Here is a 25,207-nt window from a genome sequence, read left to right on the forward strand (position 1 = left end):
CCCATATGCGTTGTTGCGCATGGATGCAAGGAAGGAGGACATCCTTATTCCTTAGAGAGAGAACACTGGAAGCTCACCCTTTGCTACTTTTCTTGGTCTCTCTTCCTGTGGCTGATCTTAGCGAATAGCCTCTCCCGGTAACCATGAGCACCACCACTTAAAGTGACTGAGTTTTTCTAATGAGTTAACAAACCTTTAAGGGTGCTTTTAGGAAATCACCCCCTATAAACTTGCAGTTGGTGTTAGGAGGGAGGGCGGCCCTGGGGGCTGTGAAGCAGTGAAGACTGCTTACATTGTGCACCCACACCCAGGAAACTTAAGTTCTCCCATGATCCCACTATTTAGATAGAGAGTCACTGTTTTATTTTGACGAACCTTTATATATATATATATATATATATGAATATTTGCACACATCTGTGCTGACAGGTGTGGGATATTTAAATTATTCATACTTTTCATTATTATAATTAATTGTGGGTTGAACATCTTGGTAGTCAACCCTCCACATAGCTACAGGCATGGCAATTTCCTTTGGATGGGAACTTCTTAGAAGTCTAACTGTTGAGGTTTGCATCCTATGTCAAGCTCTCCCAGACTGGGTGGTGCTGGCCAAAGGCGTGGGACTTCATGCTGGGACAGCATGTACTCTCTGGCCCAGTAGCATCTTGGACGGTAAACAAAGAACTCAGACCTGAGCAAAGTCAGTGACCCACAGGGCTTGCTCATATCAACTACTAGTCACATGGATTGTGGACTTTATTTTACTATAAGTGAACAAGCCCTGGGGTGCCTGGGTGGCTCAGTCGGTTAAGCATCCAACTCTTGATTTCAGCTCAGGTTATGATCTCAGGGTCATGAGATGGAACCCTACACCAGGCTCCCTGCTAGGTGGGGAACCTGCTTAAGATTCTCTCTCTCCTTCTCCCTCTGCTCCTCCCCCCATCTCTTTCTCTCTCTCTTAAAAAAAAAAAAGAAAGAAAGAAAGAAAGAAAGAAAGAAAGAAAGAAAGAAAGAAAAAGAAAAACGTGAACAAGGCCTTCAGATTCATAGGCCAAGCTCTAACTGTTCTCTATAGGAGCAGCCTCGATGGAAAGTCCATCTTTCTGAGCAGAGGTAGCCAGTTAACCTTCTGCTTCTTAACATTTTTGCTCTTGGTATCTTCAGATGGTTTTGCTTTCAGAAATGCATCTGAGTTTTCTTGAGGAAACTGAGGCACTCATCTTCTGGCCTCTTATCTTGCTGATCTAAATGTAAACAGAGTCACTGTTAGGTGAGTCCGGGGGCTAATGTCTTGTATCCACTTGCTGCAGAGGTCAGAGGGTAGCTCAGGATTAACACATAATTCCTGAATGGAAGACACCCCTGAGAAGTTTCCTCCAACTCCCCCCCCCCCCCAACTCTACCCCCATCAAGTTAGTTGTTAGTGCTCCTGTGAACTTTTGGAACATGGAGTCTGGAAATCAAAGGGAAGAAGCTTGGGGAGATCCCATGGCATTGTGTCCCGTGCCTGGCTGTACCCTGCAAGAGATTTTGTTCCCAGAATTTCCTTTCAATTCCAAGAGAAAGGAGTGAACAGAGAGAGGGGCGAGGGGCGGCGGGGGTGGGGGGAAGTGGGAGGCAGAGGAGGACGATGCCAGCTTCCTGTCAGGCAGTTTCTGGCTGCTTTTTCTCTAGACCATTAGTTTATTGATGGTGGGTTGTCTTTCCAGCAAATCTCTTTTGATTGCAAGTGTATAATGAAGGAGTGTTTTAGTGTCCTCCTAGCTCCAGGGAGACCTTGCTAGTTCCTTTCATTCCCACTGAGGTATCAGTGCTGAGGCTGATTCATCTAGAATTTTAGAGCACCGTTCCATCTTGAGGGCTTATGACTACTATGAGCCATCGTAAAGGGAATTCCGACGGTGCTGAGCTAAGTCTTGGAGAGCAGACGGGTTGCTCTTTGTCAAGCCAGGCACAGGAGACAGGTTGGCTGCTGTCCTGACCACATGCCCAGGAGAACAGCATTCACATGGTGGTGTGGGCTGCTCACCTGAATGGTGGCTTCTGTCTCTGGCCACAAAGCATCTCCAGATTCAGGAACTCAAGGCGCTTTCCACATCACAGACCCTGCCTTGCCGGTCTGACCCTCAGGAGGGTGCTGGAAAGCCTTTGAATCCTGTTCACTTTCCTGGTGGGAAACGAGAAGAGGTTCCTCTATACTCTCATATGTCTAATTTTATTCTTAATCTTTCCACTGGACTGGGCTTCGCCGGGCCCCTCGACTAGACTGTAACCCTCATCCATGTTCCTCTGATGCCTCAACCCAGCCTATGGGAATTTTTTTTTTTTTTTTGGCAGACCAGAAAAACCTCATTCTCACAGATCAGTGAGCATATTCTTCTCTGCCTATTGTTTAGCCTGGGATTTGGATCTTTTGAAACTCAAAGGATACAGGCTCTTGAAACTCAGAAAGGCTTTTTTGCTCAAGATATGGTTCTTGCCTTGAGTTTCAAAGGCCTGTTTTGAACCTCAAAGGCCAAGCAGTGACTCTTTCTCTCTTTGAATCCCTGCTAGGAAAAAAAAAACAAAACCCTGCAATGAAGATAGTGGGCGAAGAATGTTCTAGCTGTTGAAGGGGTAGCAGGACATAACTGAGGCCAAAAGGAAGGAAGGAAGGAAGGGAAGGAGGAAATGAAAGAAAGAAAGAAAGAAAGAAAGAAAGAAAGAAAGAGAGGAAGGAGAAAGGAGAGGCGAGAAAGGGAGGAAGGGAAAGAAGAAAAGGAAGGAAGGATGAGAAAGAGAAAGAAAAGGAAAATTACATCATCTTCTGTTTTGCAATGATCCGCCCCAAACTCTTTGAAACAAGAGGGGACACAGAATTCAAGTTGAGGTCAGCTTTGGCAGGGGGCTAGGCATCCTACAACCTGTATGAACCCAGGTGTCTTCTAGAGTGTGTCCAGGGAATGTAGTAAAATTAGAATGATGAGTAACCATTGTTGGGTGTCGAACCGAGAAGCCAGGCGAGCATTTTCGACAGCACCACCATTACTCACAACAATCCTATCAAATAGGGCTTGCCATTCTTGTTGCCATTTTAAAGGTGGGAAAAGAGACTCAGAGATTGGTTCCATGGTTGGTTAGCAGTGGAGCTCGCGATGATGCCTCAGAGCCACATCTCTAAGCCTTGTGAAAAGAAGCAGAAGCAGTGCAGAGAAGAGCAATGCTTGAGGAAGGGAAATGAAGAGGAAAATTGAAGGAGTCCCATCACATGGCTTTTGCACGTGTATCTCCCTTTACCAGAACACCCTTCCCCCAGATTGAAGTTTCAGATCAAAATATAGAGATAATCATCCATCGCCCCAGCTAACCTGCCCACTACACGCACACCTACCCCCTCAGATGTTTTGATGAATCCTGTTTTATTTTATTTTTAAAATTTTTATTCATGTAAGTAATCTCTACACCCAACATGGGGCTCGAACTCATGACCTCGAGATCAAGAGTCTCATGCTCTTCCAACAGAGCCAGCCAGGTGCCGTCTGTACTATTTTTCAAATAGCCTCACCTCTTCTGGAATTATCTTTTCATCTATTAAGGTTTGTACTATCTGTGTTCCCTTCCTAGAATCTCTGGAGGATAGGCTTCTGAGGTATGGTACTTTGCGGTTCTGACTTCTTATTTGTCCCTCCTGTTAAAACAGTGCCTGGCTCTTAAAAGCTTACCTGGTTAAGTATATTTGATCGAATTCGGTTGAGTGACAGCAAGCAATCAGAAGGGTTAGGAAAGGAAAGGCCCCATCTTGCATATCTCGAACCACATTTCAGAATAAAAAATGACAAGCTTACCTGTTCATTGCTTCTCAGCCTTGACGTCCAAAGCAGGGCTTTGCCCGGTCTGGCTGGTTCGCTTTGGGGCTGCCTCTTTAAGTGAGGATCAGAAAATGCTTTTAATCTTTGGCTTCATTTGTTTATCAAAGACAGAAGAGCCTTTGTCCTACATCACAGCTGGGATACTGCAAAATGGGACTTCCTCTGCCTTATACTTCAGAGGACACAAGCGGAGCTAAAACAATGGGTTTTCGGCTCTGAAATAATCCAAGGATGTGAAAATTCAGTTGGACACCCCCCCAGAGGAGGGGAACAGGCCAAGTTCAAATGATTGCCTGGTGTCTGAAACCCTTTATGAGGCTGGGGAGACCCGCTTTAGCCAGTTTTCTCAGGTTTTGCTTCTTCTGAGCATTTGGGGAACACACCTGCTCTGGACTCTGCCCACCAGACACTTCATGGGTTCCAAGGAAGGCAGGCATCTTGGAGGTAGCTGCTCCAGCCTATTCTAGTTTGTTCCCTACACTCAACTCATCTATACGAGTTTTTATCATATTCAAGCAGTGCCTCTGGTTAATGTATGTAATTATATATATATGTATATATGTATATGATAATATATGTCACCCTTACATATGTGTGTAAGCATATACTTTATACCTTTATTTATTTAGATTTATATGAAAACTTGGCATTATTAATATCAATGGAAAACAAAGATATCACTGTCCTTAAGGAGAAGGGAATTATGACCATGAGGAAACAATCTTCTTATTTTTCGCCTTTTAAAAATGAGAGATTAGCAGGGACACCAGGGTCAGTTGGACGTCCAACTCTTGGTTTCAGCTCAGGTCATGATCTGGGGGTCCTGGGGTGGAGCTTTGCACTCATGGGAGAGTCTGCTTGAATTTCTCTCTCCTCCCTCTGCTTCTCCTGCTTGTGCGGGTATTCTCTTGCTCTCTCTTGCTAAAATCAATCAATCAATCAATCAATCAATCTATCTTTTTAGAAAAGGAGAGATTAGCAGGTGTTAGGTGTTAAAGCCTAGGAATAACAAAAAATTCAACTTTTTTTTTTTTTTTTTTGTAATCAGAGAGGCTGTAGGGAAATGGAGGAAAAGTATCTCGCTTGTGTGTTTTAATATTATCTACTGCTGTCATGAACTCCTCATGTCAAGACATTTGGAAAAACACCTGAGAGGATGGGTGTGCTTGTTGGGGACTCTGGGAACCACTTCATTATCCAGAGCTGCAGTCTGATCTGAAATATCAACAGGCATCATCTTGATCATCTTGGGAAAGAAGTCTTCTGACGTCCTGAGTCCTCAGTCTTCTGAAGCAATCTGCTGGTCCCAAGTTCTCCCTTTCCAAGGTGAGAAAGTCCTAGAACATGGGAGTTGGGATGGGGTGAGAGGAAGCAAGTCCTTAGGAGCCCCTGAGAATGCAAGATATTTTAGGCGAGTGGAGCTGCGTTTAAAAAGGCAGAAGGAAAGAGACAAACAAGGCCTATTTTGGGAAAACAGCGAGTAGTTAATTCAGTGTTGCTGGATTCTCATAAAATGCCAAGGAGAGGTAGGGAGAGGTGAGAGATGAGAGAGGTGGGGGCCTGACCCTGTAGAATGGCAGGCCCTGCGTCTTTGGCTTTCAGCTTTCACACCAGCGGGAGGCTCGCTGCTGTCCTTTGCACTGGTATTTATAGGGACTTCATATTTGGGTGGCAACAGCATTCCCTTCTGGAAGAAATCTATTTTTGCTGCATGAATGTATTGATAAGCTTTGGGAGTGGGTGAGAGGGGTGTGAGAGCTTCTAGGATTTTGTTTTGCTTCTTGGGATCTGCAGGCTGAGGGGAAAGATGTATTTCTAAGGATCATGAAAGGGGATTTGTGAAAGGTTGGGGGAAGAATTTCCATTAGGAAAGTAACAGAGGTGTTTTTCAGGGAAATTTGATGACACTTATAATGAATACGTGTAATTTTTTAAGAAGGTGCAGGGACAACCCATAAAAGACTCAACTCTAGGAACAAACTGAGGGTCACTGGAGGGGAGATGGGTGGGGAGATGGGATGACTGGGTGATGGCCACTAAGGAGGGCACGTGATGGGATGAGTACTGGGTGTTACATTCAACTCATGAATCACTGACCTTTATCTGAAACTAATAATACATTGTATGTTAATTACTTGAATTTAACTAAAATTAAATTAAAAAAAAAAAGATGCAGGGACACCACAAAGGAGCTAGGGAGGTGGTGCAGCTGATGAGAGGTGCATTCCTAAGCCTGCTATCATGGTGGGTACCCCTAAGACTTAATCCTGGGTGGGAGGGATCTCTGGGAAGTGGCTAAAGGAAATGCCTCTAAATCAGCCTTGCCAATGTTGAAAGGCTGTCCCCCAGGGAGCTGTTAGTTCCCAGACACCACCTGGCTTGTCATGGGTACAGGTAAAGCAGGATTCCGATCCCTGAGCCAGCCTTCCCATAAAGGTGGAGGCTGGTGGCCTGAAGTCAGAACAGCATGCCTGGAAGTGGTGGGGGCTCCGAGTGGTTATGTGGACCGGCACCAGCACCTGCTCATTTGCTTTGGGATGTTGTATCTGCCTTCCCGGAAATCATGTGAAATCTTCAATAATATGTCCGTACAGGCGTTCCTTATTTTATTTTACTGCACTTTGCTTCTCTGGGCTTTCTGATATTGTTGTATTTTACACATTTAAGGTTTGTGGCAACAAGTCTTTGGACACCATCCTTGCAACAGCATTCGTTCGGTGTGTGTCTCTGGGTTACATTTCGGTAATTCTTGCAATATTTCAGACTTTTTCATCATTATATTTGTTGTGGGTGATCAGAGCATGGTTAGCATTTTTTTTAGCAATAAAGTATTTTTGTTAAAGTTTTTTTTTTATTTAAGTAACTTCTACCCCCAAAGTGGGTTCAAACCCATGACCCCAAGGTCAAAGAGTTGGATGATCCACCAACTGAGCCAGCCATGTGCCCCAGCAATAAAGTATTTTAAATTAAGGTATGCACACTGCTTTTTTTTTTTTTTAAGACATCCTACTATTGTGCACTTATTGCACTGTAGTGCAATACAGCATAGCGTAGAGAGAACTTCTGTATGCGCTGGAAAGTCAAAAATTCATTTGCCTCCTTTTATTCTGATACTTGCTTTATTGTGGTGGTCCAGAACCAATCCTGCAGTATCTCTGAGGTCTGTCTGTACGGACTTGCTGCTGAGGTATGCTTGTGTTGTTAATGCAGTGGAAATTGGGATCCAATTGGAAGATATGATTAATTGCCAAGTGTGGCCGTGACTTGGGCCCCACAGAAAGCTGGTGCTGTCCAAGCAGGCCTGCCTCATCCAGCTACATTGGAATTGTCTGATCTTTTTCTTGATGGCAATGACAAAAACCCAACTCAAATTGGTTTAAAAGGAAGAAAAATGGAACTTATTGGATCTTGGAACTGAAAAGTGCAGGCGATGGTCCTCTAATAATCTCATTCTAGGAGCAATAATCTAATCAGATTTTGGATGATCTCTATCTCTTATCTGTGTCTTTCTCTGGGCTGCTTCCATTCTCCCCTTATTATGATAAGACGGTTTCCAGAAGCTTCATGCTTAATCCTGTCTTCCCATCCAATCAGGTAGAAAGATGACTTCTTTTAACAGTTGCAGTAAATTCCAAGAGTGAGTCGAATTGGCTCTGACTGGCCTTCTTTGGGTGCTGTGCACATTCCCCCGAGCATTCACTGAGGTCAGGGTGCTGCTTGGCTATGATAGGGCAGGCTGAGTTCACATGCCTACCTCCCTTTAGAGCTGAAGGTGAGCTAACTTTCACCCAAATCTCATTGGACTGACAAGCAGAAGAGGAACTGCTCCCTGAGATAAAGTGGGTGCTAATGTTAAAAAAATAAGAGTGAATGGATGCTGGGCAAGTGAAAACAAGAGATATCCATTACGGCCAAGAAGAGCCATCTTGCTTGGAGACCTGGGATCTCAGGCCTGTTTTAAGGACCTCATGCAAAACCAGCATATCAGGCTGCTGTGGCCCCAAATACCCAAACTCGATAACCATCCCCCTTCCTGAACCCGACCTCCAGCTTCCTTTTGAAGCTGCTGACTCCAGCTGATGGATGAGGGTCTCAGGGTTTCCAAGGCACTGGATTTCTGTTGACTGCTATAACCTTGAGCTACAGGCTTTACTGTCAGTATTTAACACAAATCTGTTTTCCATCCTTGTCAGATCCCACTTCAATATGCGCCACAGGAGGAGAAGTCGAATGCTAAATTGATTTCTTTAATGGGGAGTGCTCTGCAGCAGATAGCAACCCTTCTGGAGATGCATTAGTCGGATTACAATTGAATCTTTTCTCGCTGGCTTTTATGGACTCTCTTCTTTGCCAGAAGGATGAGACTCTGATACCATCACTTGGCTAACTTTTTTTTTCTCTCAAGACTGGTGGCTAAGAAGTTCCATCTCCAGCCTATAGGTCAGAAACTGTGTCTTTTAGTCACCAGACTTTCCAGAAAAGATTGAAATGTAGGAGTTGTTAGCATCCTAAGATTGCCAGGAAGGATTAGTGTCAAAAATACTTCTTAACAACTTGGTGCAGTAAGGGGCTGGCATGTGTGAATGAAACATTTCCTTAGGGATCTGGGAGGTGGCCTTCTTGCCTCTTGGTGCAATTTTAGGGATTGCTTGTACTGCATTTTGAAATAATTTCATGGCTTTTCTAGAATATGGTGAAATTCTGCTTACTTCCATCTGGTAAGGATCCATTCCTTTTCTGTGTATGGTAACAATAGTACTGGTCATTTTTTAGAGGGACCTTTATTATGTTCTAGGCTCTCTGCATTATCTCACCTGGTCCTTACAACAACCCCATGAGACGGGTCCTATTATCACTGCCGTGCTCACCAGGGCATGGAGACTCAGATACTCTTGAAGCTTGCACCAGGTCACACAACTACTATTATAATACAAGGCTTTGTTTGACTCCAGAGGTTCTTCTTTTTGCCACCACTAAACGTTTCCATACATGAGAAGGCATTGTACGCTCATCAAAGACAGATTTGGTGCTGTCTCCTGGGATAAGAACCCAGATTCATGGTATTACATTTTGGAATGTGGCACCACAACTGGAGGGATCTGGTCAATACAGATCTTCTTAGCCACACTCACTGTACCAACTCATGAGAAGAACGGTCTTTATTTCTTAGATGTGTTGATGACAAGGAGATGTGTTTCCAGAGTGGAGGAAATCTGGACCAGGGCTGTTGTGTTGCTGGGAAATCAGGTAGATTCTCTGCCCAGAATAAAAAGCCTAAAGGTTTTTCCATCTTGGCTTCCATGATCTGTCTTGTCTTCAAACCTTCCAACATCGGACCCTGCCGAAGATGCTTAATATAACTATATGGCCAAAAATGCCTTGCTGTCTTACTCTCTCTGTAAAACGGAGTCAATAATATTATTAATGTTACCCAAGAGTAACTTATGAAGGTTAAAACCAGTAATGTACACTAGGGATTCAAGAGATGTCAGTCGCTACCATTTTATTTTGCTGAGCCTCTATTTTTCCATCTCGCAAATGAAGAGCCTGGATTAGCTCCATTTCTGAATCGTGAATGAGTCACCTGCAAATGGATGGGGCTGGCTAGGGGAGGAGGAATGGGTCAGGAAACAGATCTATGGTCAAGCTCGAGGGGTCAGAAACAGCTTCAAGAAGTGAGAGCAGGTTCAGTGTTGCCAATAACATTCGGCATCATCATGAGGATCTGGTTACAGACAAGAAGTGGTAATTGAAGTTGGCTGTTGGCACTCAGGAAGTCCGACAAGGGATGATGAGGTGACACATCAGGGTAGCAGAATATGATGAACCTGTCATTGGGTATTAGGGACTGAACCAGATGCTGTTCAGAGGCAAGAGTTCTATAGACAGACTGTATACAAGATTGTAGGCAGGGGTGTGTCCCATTATTATTGCTATGTGACAAACCAGTATAAAACCTAGTGGCATACAGTGGCCATTTTATTAGGTTCATGCATTCTGTGGGTCAGGAACTTAGGAGGGCTTGTCTCTGCTCCCTGATGTCTAATTTCCTCATTTGGAAAGACCCAAAGGCTGGGGTGGCTCCTTGACCTGAAGCAGGAAACATCTGCACTCACATATCTGGTGGTGATGCTGGTTACAGCTGGCTCCTCAGCTGGGGTGTCGGAGCTATGTGTGGTATCTCCATGCAATCTCTCCACATGGGCAAGTTTGGGCATGGTGCAAGGTATGGAGATTGAGTGTCCGTCCCATCAGTATAAGGTAGATATATATAGCATCCTTTTTTTTTTTTTTTAAAGATGTATTTATTTATTTATTTTAGAGAGAAAGAGAGCATGCAAGTGTAGGGAGAAGCAGAAGGAGAGAGAATCTGAAGCAGATTCCATGCTGAGCCTGGAGCTCAATATAGGGCTTGATGCCATGATTGAGAGGGCATGACCTGAGCCCAAGACAAGAGTCAAGTGCTTAACCAACTGAGCCATCCAGGTGCCCCATAGCATCTTTATCATGGAGCCCCAGAGTCACATAGTATCATATGCTCTAGGTTCACGGAGAGGGAATATATGGCCCACTCCTCAATGAGATAGATGTCAAAATGACATGGTAAGAAAAGCATGTGGAATGGGAGATACTATTGCATCCATCTTTGGGAAATTCAATATACCACAGATGTTTATAGTCTTAACTAAACTGTTATAGGGTAAATGTTAATACAGAGGCTCTGGAGCCAGGCTGCCTGGCTTCACATCCTGATTGCAGATTTGCTACCTGTGTGATGTTGGGCAAGTCATTTAAACTGCGTGCCTCAGTTTCCCCATCTCTGAAATGGGACTACTAATGGTACCTATTTCATTAGATCACTGTGAAGATCAAGTGAACTAAGAACATACACAATGCTCAGAACAGAGCCTGGCATGTATCATAACACACCAACTAAAGGCAAGCATTTACTCATATTATCATCACTAGGAAGGTTTCCAATTCAGAGACTCTGGCCCAGAGAACCAGCCAGGAACAACTCAGAGACCCAACCAAGGAATGAGAGTCAAGCCAGCCTATTGGCACATAGGGCCTGATGTTGGTATAGAATATGATCCTAGAACTGATTGATAGCTTCTCTTTTGGATCAAAACTGATTCCAGAGGTGGGGCCTCTTGTTTTAAGGGCAGGCAGGACGTGGAGGCCACTGGCTCCTGCAGGGGTGAGGTGGCCCTGGCACAGGAAGAGAAGAATACAGGCCAGTTTGGTCACAGCTGATCAACGTCTGACCCCACCTTCTCAGGCAAGGCCCTCGTGCCTCATTGTGCCTTATCTTGCCAGATAAGGGGCCTGGAGCTGAGCCTTTTATTTTTTATTTTTTTTTAAATTTTTTACTTATTTATGATAGTCACAAAGAGAGAGAGAGAGAGAGGCAGAGACATAGGCAGAGGGAGAAGCAGGCTCCATGCACCGGGAGCCTGATGTGGGATTCGATCCCGGGTCTCCAGGATTGCATCCTGGGCCAAAGGCAGGCGCCAAACCGCTGTGCCACCCAGGGATCCCATGGAGCTGAGCCTTTTAAATAGTGAATGACACACAAGGAAGCCTACACCACTGGGACCAAGGCCCACATCCTTTTGGGAGATAGACAAGTTGAAGTGGAGGAGGAGAGCAATCAGGTGATTGGGCTCCAGCCCTGGCTGTATGAACCCCTTTGGTCTAAGTCAGAGTTCTTTGGTCACAGGTGACAGAAACCCAGCTCCACCTTACTTAAGCTAAAAAGGAATTTATTTGCTTGTTTAACTGAAGTGTCTAGGAGGAGAAAGCCTCAGTTAAATGATGATAATGGGAATCCTGTCTCTCTTTGTCTTTCACATCCACTTCCCTTTTGTATTTATTTTGAAAAATTGAGGCCCTGTTTTTAATTGATCAATGTGTTCATTCATTAATTCATCCATCAAATCCATCTTAGGAGCTTATTATACATCAGGCATTTTGTAGGGACTGGTGATACAGCAGTGACTAAGACAGTGAAATCTTGGAGCTCATGGAGTTTATTTCCAGAAGGGTAAGTAGAATAAATAAGTAGATAAATGAAAATGTATGTGTGATTTCCGTTAATAGTATAATGGAGGCAGTAAAGCTGGATATAGAGATTTAGAGTGAGAGCAAAGAGCATGGTCATCAAAAGTCTCTCTGAGCTTGACATGCAGGGAGAAGGCACATATGTAGTGGGAGGAAGCACACTGTGTGGCCATGTGGGGAAGAGTATTCCTGGTGGAAGGAACAGCACTGGCGAGGACTTCGAGGGAGGGTTGATCTGGCCGTGTTCGAATGACTAAAAGAAGGCTAATATGGGGGACACCTGGGTGGCTCAGTGGTTGAGTATCTGCCTTCAGCACAGGTCATGATTCTGGGGTCCTGGGATTAAGTTCCCCATGGGGTTTCCCACAAGGAGCCTGCTTCTCCCTCTGCCTGTGTCTCTGCCTCTCTATGTCTGTCATGAATAAATAAAATCTTAAAAAAAAGAAAAAGACTATTATGGTTGGGGCATAGTGACCAAAGAGGAAAGTCACGTGTGAACATGAGAGAGAGGTGGGTGGTACAGGGATTGTGGCTCTGATAAGGAGTTTAGGATTTATTTTAAGTGTAATGAGAAGCCACTAGTGATTTTTAAATAGGAGGACAGTATGATCTTATTTGCCTATTTAAAAGATCACTCTTTCAGGCCACATGGGGAATGTGGTGGTGGAGATGGATGTTCTTGGCTCAAGGCTGACATCCTTCCTGGTTAGCGACCCCTCCGGACAAAGTCCCAGGGAGGGATCTCATTGGTCAGCCTTGAATCACATGCCAATGCATGGACCAATCCCAGTGGCCATGGTGGTGAGGTATTTTGAATGGCCGTGCTAAGGTCGCACATCCACTTTTACAGCCTGGGAATGGAGTGAGTCCCACCCTAATCCACTGAGGAAGAATGAATATGTCCTTAAGTGAAAATTGTGAGTCAACTTAACCGTGAGGTGATGGGTAGTTGGGTGGGCAACTACCTAAGCGATAGAAGTCATGTAGGCCTCTCAGCGGCATTCTTGAAGTGTGGATACTCATCTCCGCTTGAACACCTCTGGTGACAGCCAGGAGATCCTTCCCCTCCTTGCCTTTCTGCCTGCCCCTCCCCTGAGCAGCACTAGGGAAGGGCTTCACAGGTGAAGAATCTCTTCTGGGTTTGTTTTTTTATTTTATTTTTTTAAATTTATATATTTGTTCATGAGAGACACACAGAGAGAGGCAGAGACACAGGCAGAGGGAGAAGCAGCCTCCTTGCGGGGAGCCTGATGCGGGACTTGATCCTGGGACCCCGGGATCACAACCTGAGCCGAAGGCAGATGCTCAAGCACTGAACTACCCAGGCGTCCTTATCTTCTGGGTTTAAAGCCAGGGCAGTTTCCATTCATGTGGTCCTTGTTCTGTCTTCTGAAGCTTGCCTGGTGAGCGCAAATATATTCCATGTAGCCTTTCTGAAGAGAGCGGCAATATTTCCCTCAAGTAGGTATTTTTCTACACTAAGTAATGTCAGATCATTCCTTTTTGTACCCGAGGTCATGGTTCCTCTGACGTTCCAGTCACTTTCCTTGGAGTGCATTGGCCTTCCATCAGATTTTCAAGTGCTCTGTTCTGTTAATGGAGTGGGGGGCGCTTGCTCCTAGTTTAACTGGAGTGATTTCCTATTTTAAGCCTGATTTCAACTGAAATAAAACAATGTGGTATACAAATGGAGTTGTCTCCAGCTCTAGACAAAGAAGTCCCTGGTCAATAAATCATCAGTGTTGGAAGAGATATGATAAACCAGAAGCAGCTGGAAAAGAAGAATGAGAGGGACACCTGGGTGGCTCAGTGGTTGAGCATCTGCCTTCGGCTCAGGTCATGATCCCAGGGTCCTCTGATCAAGTCCCGCATCGGGGTCCCTGCATGGAGCCTGCTTCTCCCTCTGTCTATGTCTCTGCCTCTCTCTGTGTGTCTCTCATGAAGAAATAAATAAAATCTTAAAAAAAAAAAAAAAAAAGAGAGAGAGAGAGAGAGAAAAGCAGGACGGGAAATTTCCAGGAGGGAAATAATCCTGGGGTCCTTTTCATTTTCTATGAAGTGATATTTTGTAATTTGTAGGCTTCCATTTTACTTACAGAAGGCATGTTGGTAGGACTGCTCCTCCTGTACCATCCGTATGTAACTCCAGTCGAATTCATCATGTTTCATGGTTATGCATTTATTTAGCAAGCTTCTATTAAGCACCTACTGCATACAAGGTACTGGATAATAGGGATGTAGAAAGGAACAAACAAATCTCCTGGACTCAGTCCAGTCTGGCAGGCAGGGAAGAAAATCAGTAATGGTGAAGAAGTGGGATTATGGCTGTGATAAGAGAATATGCTGGTGGGGATCCTTCCAGAAAGTACCTGAGACCAGGGCTGAGGGGAAAGAAGATGGGTGAGCAGGAGGATGCGTGTGCATTCTGGGTAGTGGAACAGGGGAAACGAAGGCAGGCAGCAGGGCTTGAGAGAATAGTGTGATGTGAGTGGATATGTGGCCAGAAAGCAGGATAAATGGGATCAGGCCGGATATTAAGCTTGGTCAGTAGACAAGGATCAGTCAGTCAGACAGTGCAGGTCTGGGGATGGCGTGCGAGGGCGGCGGGGAATGATTGAGAGTTTCAGTCACAGGCAGTGACGTGATCGGAGCTGTGCTTTAGAAAGATCACTGAAAAACTTTGTAAACCGTGGATGGAAATTGGAATGGTCAAAGGAGGAGATGGGGGCAGGCCGTGGACCAGGGAGCATGCGTGTCTCTCCAGTGTCTTCCTATAAGGGCATTAATCCCACCCATGGAGGCTCCACCCTTGTGAGCTAATCACTTCCGAAAGACCCCACCCCCTAATGCCATCACGTCTGGGATGGGGCTTCAGATGTATGAGTGTGGGAGGACACAAACATCCTATCCCTAGCAGTGACCAGGGGGACTGAGGGACCAGAGGGAAGGGAGGGGGTGAGAGTAACATCCATAGCCCTGCTGAGTGACTTGTCTTAGAGACTGTGAGCTGAAGACCCCACACAGCCCTTGGCACCCTACGCCTGACTAGCAGCATTTCAGCCTCTAGTGAGAGATTCTCCTGGGATTGAAACAAGTGTGATCGGACTCCAGGGCCCCGCTGCTTGTCTAGTTTGCCACACACCCAACTGGGAAAATTCTACAGGACATTGTGACCATTGGAGAGACGTGAAGGGGGATGGGTTTGGGGTGATTCAACATCATCAGGTCAAAAGCTGTGAGGTTCAGCTTCACCTTCAAGACCTCCTTTTACCCAGTGGTTAGTTTCCCTAAGTATAGGCTCTCAGGTGCACTCTGGCCAGAACGTGGACTGATCACACGGTTCAAATCCCAGAGTGACCCTCTGCTAGCGGGGTGACCACTGGCAAACTACCCCATTCTTGTGGGCTCTGGCTTCTTTGCAGAGCTGTGGCAAGGACTGATGGGGAGTGGGTGGGGGGAACCCACTGAATTGGGCTTCTTCCCCCTGCTTCCTTCTGCCTGGGTGAGCTGCTGGAGCGTGTTCCTGGACAGGCTGGCCCACTCAGGGGGCTCTGTGACTGATACATTCATCAGACCAAGGTTTGGGGTCTTTTTTTTTCAAGTTTATGTTCAAATTCCTTCCCTTCCCTTTTTTTTTTTTTTATTCCATCTTTCTCATTTTAGCAGATGAGAACTCTTGCTCTGTGTGACAGCTGATATTCTGAAAATGACAAGGCACCTCATTTGGGACAGAATGTGCTTGGGGATTGTTACGAGTGTGTGCACGGTGTTCATCTGAGTCACGTCTGTGCAGGGAAGGCCTGGCAGCATGTCATGGTGAGCCTAGGACTCAGCTTCCAGCCTCAGCAGAGGGAAAGGCAGCGTCCACCCGCGCCTCTGTGGCCTGAGGACCCGCAGAGCCTTCTTTCCAAATGTCCCCTGACATTTCTCGCCGTCCCCACGGCCTCTGGATTTTTGCTGAGCATGTCATCCAACTAACAACCTCTTGACCCATCTCTTGCGTTCAGTCTCCCATCCTGGAACTCGCTCTGCCTCCAAGCCGATCGTCATCAATAGCACTCCAATAGTTAATATTTCTTTTATGCACCAGGCACGATTCTAGGCTCTTTGCGCATATTAACTCACGTCCTCTTCACCGCAGGTCTCTAAAATCCATCTGATCGCCCCTCTCTGTGCAAATAAGAGGAAATGAGATTTCCTGAATATCCCCTGCTTGCATGCCACCCTCATGGTTTTATGACGTAAGGACGTCACTGTTGATGATCTTGGCCAGTTCTTTTGTGGTATGCCACCCTATTAAATCCTGTACTCAAGCCAGTTTTCTGCAAATTAAGCCATTTTGGGGGAAATTTACATAGATCACAGTAAAAAGAAGTGCCGTTCAAATGCACGGTGTCCTTTGTCATCAGTAGAAGGTAACCATAAGCACAAATATCACGTGAACAAAACAAAACAGCATTGGTAAGTCCTAACTGGGGACCGCTGATGAGGCTGTCTACCGTAGGCTTGCTTGCTTTGTGCAAACACATGAATAAGTTAGACGTTGCAGATATGCGACCCCAACCGGGACCTCTTGCTGGATGTGACAACAAGACAGAAACGAGTTTCCAAGAGCATATCTGTCTCGTACAGCTTGATGTTCATTGACCCTGTATCCGTCCATCTTCCAGAATCATCCATATTCACTGAAAGCAGTCTCTCATTTTGAAAAGGACTGTTCGGCAAGATGGAGTGGGGCCCCGATCTGCTTGACTGCTCCACCCCTCTCTCTGCCCAGGACCGTTTCTTCCTCCACCTTTTCCTGTCCTCCTGCTCTCACTTCACTTTTCCCCTTGCCCACATCTCTGTCTTTGCATTTGCAGCTGTCCATGGCCAGAGGGTCCTGTCCTTCTGACTCCGAGTGGCAAACTACCCTGCATTTCTTCACTGGTTTCTCTGGTGGTGTCTTCCCTGTGATCTTTCTCCATTCCTAAAGTGGAGTATGTCATCCCTGCTCTGTTCCCAATAGAAGCGTGTCCCCACCCTCCCCAATCTCATTTGCTGCCATATGCTGGAAATTTCTGAGGGTGACACTGTTGGTTGGCTCATCCAACACGCATTTCATCACCTACTGTCTGTAGGAGCTGAGAAGCTCCGGGTGGACTTTACCAGCCTCTTCTGGAACTATGTGGGCAGGACCTATGCCCCAGTTCTGTCCAATGAGACATATGTTGAATGTCTATTGAGACTTAAGTGGAAGGACAAGTATGTCCAATGACTTCTAGAAAGGTGCTTTGCTTCTTGGTGGTAAGGACAAGCTGAGGAGAAGATCCCACTAGAATTGTCCCTTTCTCCTTTTCCTGACTTGAAGGAAAAATTGTCCCTTCCTCCTTTATGGCAGCCTTATTATGATCACACAGCAGCATGCATAGAAATACATCCTATAGAAGGAGTCAATGTACCAAAGAAAGAGGAGTAGGGGTACCAGGGTGGCACAGTCAGTTAAGCGTTTGACTCTTGGTTTCGGCTGAGGTGGTGATCTCAAGGTCATGTGACTGAGCCCCTTGTCGGGCTCCATGCTCAGCATGGAGTCTGCCTGAGACTCTCCCTTTGCCCCTCCCCACTCCTCTAAAAATACATAAATGAAAGAAAGAAAGAAAGAAAGAAAGAAAGAAAGAAAGAAAGAAAGAAAAGAGTAGACCAATACACATACCACAGAGGTCATGGAGCTCTCAGACCAACCCCAGGACCACCTATTTTCAAACTCCTTGTTAAATAAATTATAAACATCCTCATGATCTCAGTTGCTACTCATGAGAAATTCTGTTATATGCACTTGAAAGCATTCTTAATAGAGTTTCCATACCAGTCTCCATTCTTCCCTGGATTTTGAGCAGTTCTAAGGTGGGCGTGGAGTGTTTATCTTTATAATATCCTCACTCACATAGGGCTTGATGCATGGTAGTATTTATATTATTATCAACAAAAACAGCTGATATTTATTCAAACTCTGTGTCTGTCTGGCTCCAGAGCCTAGATCCTTCACCACTATGGTATAATTCTGGTCATTGATCAAAGCGGAATGAGTGAATAAATGAATAAATAACTTATCAGCAGGGGGATTTGCAGAAATTGGTTTCTATGCCAATTTTACTTCACCACTTTATTAGAATTTATATTAAGATTTAAAAAATGAGGCTCTGTCATTTGTTCTGCATTTTGCTTTAATTTTTTTCTTTTTCCTTTCCTTTATCCTAAACCATGAAAATTTGCATTCTTGAGCTTTTAGAGGGCGTCAGAAGGAGACAATTGGGGGGATCCAGAGCCTCTTCTGTGTGTGTTAAGTATATAGATTATGGTAGGACATAGAGGTAACCAGGGAGTGACGGGCTCAGAGACGTTGAATGTTATATAATAGTCCTCTGAGATTCCATGTTCTTTCTCCTCTATCACCTGAATAACACCTACTTGAGAACCGCTAGGATTCCCTGCCTTTAAAATCTGATCTGCTTTTTAGGAAGGCAAGACAGGGACCCAGTGATGCCCATGTGGTCTGAAGGCACATCCCTGGCTTCTCTGAGCTCCTATGCATCGCATCCTCCATAGCTGACAGCTCCTTTCCCTCCTCCCCTGCAGGTTCCTGGGCAAGACCCCTGGAAGAGTATTCACCCCGGGCCCTGAAAGCATTTCTCTGTTCTGCCCCAAGAGCTTCACTTAGTAGCTGTGGCCCTGTGGAGTCTCCAGGCCACATTGGATTATCTGAGGGCAGCTCTCTGTGTCTATGGAACCTTAAGGAACCCCAGTGGGGGCTGGCAGTGCAAAGTCTCACATCCAGCTCCCGGGAGTAATAGGGAATATTCAGCAGCCACCCTTAGGGCACCTTGCCTTTCTTCCCTCTCCTTCTCTGTGCTCACACCAACGAGTTCTTCGGTACCTCTGGTCTGAAACTATCTGGCAGTGTTCTTCTGCCCTTGCTTGCTTTCCTCACGCTTTGTCTGCTCTTGCCCATTTTCTTCCTATTTATTTACTTTTAAAATAATGTCATTTTGTTGACAAGTTTGCCTATCTGTATTTATGTATGCATTTATTTACTTTTAAAGATTTTATTTATTTAGTTTGATAGAGGGGACAACAGGGGGAGCAGCAGGCAGAGGGAGAGGGAGAAGCAGGTACCTGCTGAGCAAGGAGCCCGATGCGGGGCTCAATCCCAGGACCCTGGGATCATGACCTGAGCTGAAGGCAGACGCTTCACCAACTGCCTTCACCCAGGCATTCCTATTTGTTTATTTTTAAATTCACCTCTCCTCCCGATGTGGGGCTTAGACTCAACAACCTTGAGATGAAGAGTCATACGTTCTTCTGATTAAGCTAGCCAGGGGCCCCCTGCTTTTTGCCATTTTAAAACTCTCCAGAAAAGCCTGTCTGGCAAAATAGTAGGGCCTTCCTGATGTAAGAGATTTGGGAAACAGGAAAAAAATGAGTTTTGCCTGCAGGGATTAGGAGAAATTTGGTAACACAAATGTACTAACATTATTTTATCTTATCCTATGGGTATGTCTACTATCTACTGAGTCTGTCACTGAGTCTATCTCTATATCTACCTCCACACCATGACTCTGTGGTTAGATGGATAACCATCTACATTTTCTGTTTTCCTTTTTCTCTCTCCTCTTCCTGTCCCAGCCAAGAAGATACTCGCTCAGTACTCATTACTTCAGGGGAGGAAGGAAAACTGATATTGCCTATCTGGCTTTTGTTCAAAAGCTGAAGCCCTCAGTGGGGCAGGGTTTTGGGTGTAGAGTAACATCATGGGGAGAATATGGGTCCCCTCCTCACCACCCTGGAAGGAAAGTTAGTTCCTTCAATGCATCCAGTTGGAGGATGAGTGAGGAGAGCGAAGGGAGAGATCTGTGGATTGGGAAGAGAGGTGACCCAACTACCTACCTCCTGGACGCACAAAAGCAAGGCCATCAGATTTCATGAGAAAATGTCAATGTGCCCTTTTAGGCAGATAGGGCCCCAGGCAGCTTTAAAAAAAAAATTGCCAGGTGCTGAGCAGGGTGCAGAAGCAGAAGAGAGCCTTTGAGGCAGCAGGGCAGTGCTAAAACAGGCACACTAGCTGGATAGATTACTGAGTCATTAGCATCTTACTTAGACTCCCAGCACGGTGGCATTGAACCTCCAGGTCAGGGAAGATCTCAGGAAGAACTAGGAATTTATTTCCCCCATTACACTGCGTGAGAGAGACCTGGGGTCAGAACTCAAGTTGCTTTACAAAAAGATGAAGAAGTTGATGATGATGATACACAGACAGAGATGGGTATAGATGTGTGCATGTGTGTAGGTATGTATGAGCACTCCTGTATTCGCATGCTGTACTCCATACTGGATTCCTCATTTTATCAGTGATTATAAAAATAAATGCAGGGATATAAATATGAGTGTGGTTGTATGAAGGTCCCTCGGCTTGGCATGGTCCTTTCTCAGGGCATCCTCTGTAGGCCCGCATAGCTACTGATGTCCTTTAATTATTAGAAACCAAGAAGGACATTGAGCATTCTTGCCCACGTTTACCTCGCCTTTCTCCCTTATCCCTGTTGCTCTGTGCATTTCCGTTCAGCCATCCTGATCTACTACAACTCCTCAAGCATGCTGCACTCTCTCTGTCCCTTACACACAGCTTGCATGCTGTGTGTCCCTTCCTTCTAAAACTGCCCTCCTCCCCAGCCATCCATTAGGTAACACTGATCCACCTTTTTGCCTGAGTTAATTTATATATCTCCTTCAAGTGTCATTCTTTTTTGGTTTAGGGACACTCCTTTGACTACTTCCCTTCCAACTTGGTCACGTTTCCAGCACTTAAATAGTTCCTGGAACTTACTGAGGCTCTATAAATATTTGGTGGATGAAAGAATGAGCACTGAGATGGATCAACGAATAGGTCAGTGGATAAATGGGTGAATTGTGAGAGAAAGGATGGGTGGATGGAGGAATGAATGATGTCCGGGCTTTCTGGCCTCTCGCCCCCCCCCCCCAGTGAAATCTGTAGGTAAAACATATTCACTGCTTGTCGGCTTCCTTGAGTCCAGTATGTCAGTCAAGTTCAACTTCATGTCCTTCATCTCTATGTCAAGGAGCTGAAATAACAGGTGGAGGCATTTGCTTTGTAAAATCAAATCTTACTTTGAGCTGCCAGAGGTCAGAGCAGTAAACTAGAGGCATAAATCACCCCTTCTGTTCTTCTGTGTTGGTGCTTGGCTATCTTAATAGGGTACTTTCTTTAACTTGTGGGGTGGGGTTGCCTGGCTTCACGGATCCCCAAGGGCACCAGAAGTTATTCATTCATTCCTTTAAAAAAAAAGACGACTTTATTTATTTATTCAGTAGAGACACAGACAGAGGCAGAGACCTAGGCAGAGGGAGAAGCAGACTTCCTGCGGGGAGCCCTATTTGGGACTCGATCCCAGGACCCCGGGATCATGCCCTGAGCCAAAGGCAGACAGACACTCAACCACTAGCCACCTGGGCACATTCATTCATTCATTCATTCATTCATTCATTCATTCCTGTCTTCATTCATTTCCCTAGTCAGCCTTTCAAGATGGTTTAGCAATTAGGAGAAAGAATTCTAGCATTATAATAAAATTGAGTTCTGAATCCACTTTGCCTCTTATTACCTGTGCATCTTCAGGATAGTTATGTAGCTTTGCTGAGCTTCTGATGGCTTGTGTACAAAGTGGGGCTCACCATATTTAACTCTCAGGGATGTTCTGAGCATTCAGTGAGTTAAGAAATGGAAAGCGTTTTGCACAATGCCTGGTATAGAACAATGCTCGATAAATGTTAGCTCTTACAATAAACTCCTTAATTTATTAATCCCTCCTGCCATTAAACATGTATTGAACTCCTATTGACTAGCAGACCCTGAGCTGAGCAAAATATGCTTCTTACCTTTTAAGACCTCGCAGTCAGTTGAGGTTGACAGATGCGTGAGTCAAACTTGGACAGATGTCATGGTGGCATGGAGGGTGCCAAGACTGGGAAGAGAATGCTTCACCTTCTCTGTGGGTCACATGGCTGGGGACAGCTAGAGAATTGTGTGGGGAAGGTAATGCTGGGTTATAAAATGTTTTAAGCTGGGAAGTGATGTGATTGGACATTCCCCCTAAAACTGCCTTAGCAGCATAGTGAAGGATGAAGTGAAGGCAGATAGGATTGCAGGAGAACAGATTGAGGGGCAGCTGTTAAACGGGGTGGTGTGAAATGAGAAAGGTCTGTGTTAAGGAAGGGGGAGATACTGAGGTGGAGACATGAAGGAGCCTCTGTAATACCTTGCTTCTCAAAGTGGTCCTCTGAGTGGCAGCATCAGTCTCACCTGGGAGCTTCTTAGAAATGCAGGTTCTCAGGCTCCACCCTGGGCTTCTAGGGTTTACTTATCATAAAGATCCTCAGGTGGAAGCACCTGGGTGGCTCAGTTGGTTGGGCATCTGATTCTTGATTTCGGCTCAGGTCATGATTCCAGGGTCCTGGGATCAAGTCTCGTGTTGGGCTCCCTACTCAGCAGAGACTTTGGTGACCACCCGGATGCAGGGTGAGTGGGAAAATAACTAATCAGAAATCAGGGAGTCTACAAAGTCAAGCATGTATGCTGGGTTTTGCTCCTTGAGAAATATATGCCTATTTAAAGGGATTTTCTCTTTGATGTTGATTTAAAAATGAGTTGGAATTCTACAGGAAGCCCCCATGGTTCCTCTTTGAGCCCATTGGGGTGACAGCTCCAGAGGGTTCGCTTTGACATCTTTGCACATCGGGGCAGATTTCGTTTCTTTATTAGCAAAGCTGAACCTGAGTGTTTATAGCTGAGTTATAAATTCCCAGAACATGGATTTCCTACTGGAAGTGCTGACTCAACCTTAACTTTCGCACTGCAAATGGTGCCACAGTAAAATGTATATATCAAAGTTGTGGCGACTATAAAGGTCTTTTAAAATCGAGTTGACATTGCAGTATGTTTCCTTGAGATAAGGTGAGGATTTACGTTCATAAATAGAATGGTGAAGGCTGAGAAGCATAATTGCCAATTTGGGGTGTTGAGATTTGGGGATCTTTTGTCCTTGATTCTCACTGAAGACTTCCTCCTTTTGGTGAGAAGCAGTCTCACTTTTTAGTTTTTAATCTGGCTTTGTGCACAGGAGATAGAGAACTAATTCTGAGGACCCCTTCAATGAGTTCCCCCTGCAAAGTGCCTTTCAAGCCAGTTCAGTTCAACACAGCATTGGGGTTTTGACTCCTACCCTGTGCCAGGCACTTAACTGTGTACCCAGAATGTGAAATGAATGGGAGATTTCTGACTTCAGTGAACTCACAGACTAGCCTGGGAAGTAGATTTTCATCTGTTCATTCAGCAAATATATTTTGAGTGCTTACGATGTGCCAGGAGCTAATGCTAGGGTGCTAGGGTCTGGGCAGTAAACACAACAAAGTCACCGTCTTCAATGAGTTCGGATTCCAATGGGGGAACAGGCAGTAAACAGATACGAAATACACAACAATACTGTAGAATAAATGATGGATAATAAATAGAAGGAGCCTATGGGATCACAAAAAAGAAACATTTCTATCTGCCTAAGAAATTCCTGAAACGAGGAGAGAGAGAAAGTAGATCCGAATGTTGACAAGTAGTTGTTTACTGTACAAGACCTGTTAAGTGCCAGTGTGACTGGTGTCTAGGAATTGTGTTTGGGGATGGCTTCTGAGGAAGGTAAAATCAAGTAGGTTCTTAATGAGCTGCCCCAAATTTTAGATTTCAAGCATTAGAGAAACACAATAAGATGCCCGTCTTAATAAAGGTGGCGCTGGCAGGTGCATGGAAGCTGGAAGATGTGGGCATAATGGAGTGATTAGCGAAGGTCGGAGTAGAAGATGGAGGGAAGCTCGGTGAGCAGAAGGCAGTGGGAATGCAGGGAAAGGTGGGGAGACGAGTCCAAAGACGTCTACATGTGGACATGTTACCTATTTTCCCAGATTAGAGGTAACGATGACCTTGACATTCAGCGGCTTTGGAGCTTATCGCTCTGTCTCTGGCCTGTTTCTGAAAGATACCATCAGGTGCAGGGAGTAAGGAGACCTGAGGTTCATCAGTGGCCTAGAGCTCGAGCTGCCCACCACAGCAGGACTGCACATGGCACCTGCACAGAAGTCGAAGGGGCAGCCAGAGAAGGACCCGGCGATCCCCTTATCCCAACAGTCAATATGTACTCTCTTCCAAGTGCTTGATAAGGATTGAGCTCCATCGGCATGCCGGCCCCTTGAAGTGCACGCACGGCGCACATGTTCTGCATTGCAAAGTGCATATTTTTAATATTGATCTCTCAAAATCCAACAGGCCTCATTGATTTTCACAGGACCTGGAAGAAAGACGGTGATAAACCAAAGACGCTTACAGCTTCATCAGCTCGAAGGACATGACTTATTTTCCTCTTCCTTGAACTTTGCTTGGCTTCCCGAGAAGATAACTTATTTTTATTTCTCTCTTTATTTCTTTATTTTGTATCAGCCTGTATTAAAGTCCTATAAATAACCCTGGAGACACACGAAACAGATTCATTTAATTTTCCTTTAGTTATCCTAAGTCGGAACAGATGTGTGTTTGTGATAGAAAAGAGGAGGGGGAGGATGAATCATAGGTGTGGGAAGAGGGAGGGGAAACCTGCTGGCATCTGTGCTGGAAGATCTGGCTGATTTGGGGAGGTCGGCACACAGTGCAGGCTCAGCCTGGCTGGGTGTGCTTAGACCTCGTGACATCTGCCACCGTGGAGTCCCCAGGAAGCCAAGATACCAAATAACGGGGCAGGGAGGAGGTCAGATGGATAGAACGTGTTGTGTCGTCCAGTGTCACCTGGCTCGGTGCTCCCCCATAGCTCAGGCCATCAGCTGACTGCCTTCCTTTCTTATATGCCTGAGAGATAGGAAGGTGAAGGTGGGTGAGACCCGAGGTCAGAAATATAGTTTTAGGATTCATCGAGTGCAGAGATCAGTTGCTTGGCCATGAAGCCATGATCAAGCATCTTTCTGTGCTGAGCCTGGGGTTATGTAGGCATATTCCACACTCTCATGGACAAGACACCTCACCTGAAGGGGAGCGTGAGCGTCCTTTGCGCTACCCATTAGGGGTTCCAAAGTGTCACATCTCAGGCAGGAGGCTGGCTGGGGCATCGGGAAATGAGCCAGGGTGAGGATAAACCCTCGAGGTCAAGGGTGGAGGGGCAGCAGTGGCTCATCTCTGTGAGTGTCCGGGGGGCATATCTTGCCCG

General features: G+C 45.5%; 1 protein-coding gene and 2 long non-coding RNA genes across 4 annotated transcripts in view; 2 read left to right on the top strand and 1 right to left on the bottom strand.

Annotated features, from left to right (window-relative positions):
* HS3ST4 (heparan sulfate-glucosamine 3-sulfotransferase 4) overlaps positions 1 to 25,207 on the top strand; it is a 401,306-nt gene that overhangs the window by 187,059 nt on the left and 189,040 nt on the right. The window lies entirely within an intron of this gene.
* Positions 389 to 3,904, bottom strand: LOC140638614 (uncharacterized). The gene is made up of 3 exons (XR_012035637.1): positions 3,828 to 3,904; positions 2,033 to 2,170; positions 389 to 1,247 (listed from the first exon to the last, which is right to left on the bottom strand). It is a non-coding gene; the product is annotated as an uncharacterized lncRNA (long non-coding RNA).
* On the top strand, positions 1,896 to 24,492 carry LOC140638612 (uncharacterized). 2 transcript variants are annotated; one of them, XR_012035631.1, is made up of 3 exons: positions 1,896 to 1,967; positions 4,900 to 5,177; positions 24,299 to 24,492. It is a non-coding gene; the product is annotated as an uncharacterized lncRNA (long non-coding RNA). The 2 variants fall into 2 exon arrangements; XR_012035632.1 differs by having other exon boundaries at positions 1,914 to 3,578.

This window comes from Canis lupus, chromosome 8, assembly GCF_048164855.1.
Source record: "Canis lupus baileyi chromosome 8, mCanLup2.hap1, whole genome shotgun sequence".
NCBI classification, from domain to species: Eukaryota; Metazoa; Chordata; class Mammalia; order Carnivora; family Canidae; genus Canis; species Canis lupus.